The sequence below is a fragment of the Chaetura pelagica genome, unplaced genomic scaffold (genome assembly GCF_000747805.2).
Source record: "Chaetura pelagica isolate M959 unplaced genomic scaffold, ChaPel_1.0 scaffold344, whole genome shotgun sequence".
NCBI lineage: Eukaryota > Metazoa > Chordata > Aves > Apodiformes > Apodidae > Chaetura > Chaetura pelagica.
In genome coordinates, this window is record NW_009953098.1 from 222,769 (window position 1) to 223,046 (window position 278).

The window sequence follows — 278 nt, forward strand, 5'->3', positions numbered from 1 at the left end:
GATGGCTCCTGGGTGGTGTGAATAGAAGGGAGGGCATTGGGCTCGTTTTGGAAGGGACGGGATAACGTCACACGCCGGAGGCGCTCTGGGCTGCCCTGCGGGAGTGGGGTGTGTTTGTGGGCTTCTTGGGGAGCAAACATCCCTTTGGGACTGGTCTTTCATAGACTCACAGAATCATAGAATCATTCGGGTTTTAAGGGACCTTAAAGATCATCCAGCTCCAACCCCAGGAACCACCAGCCCAGGCTGCACAAACCTCATCCAACCTGGCCTAAAAA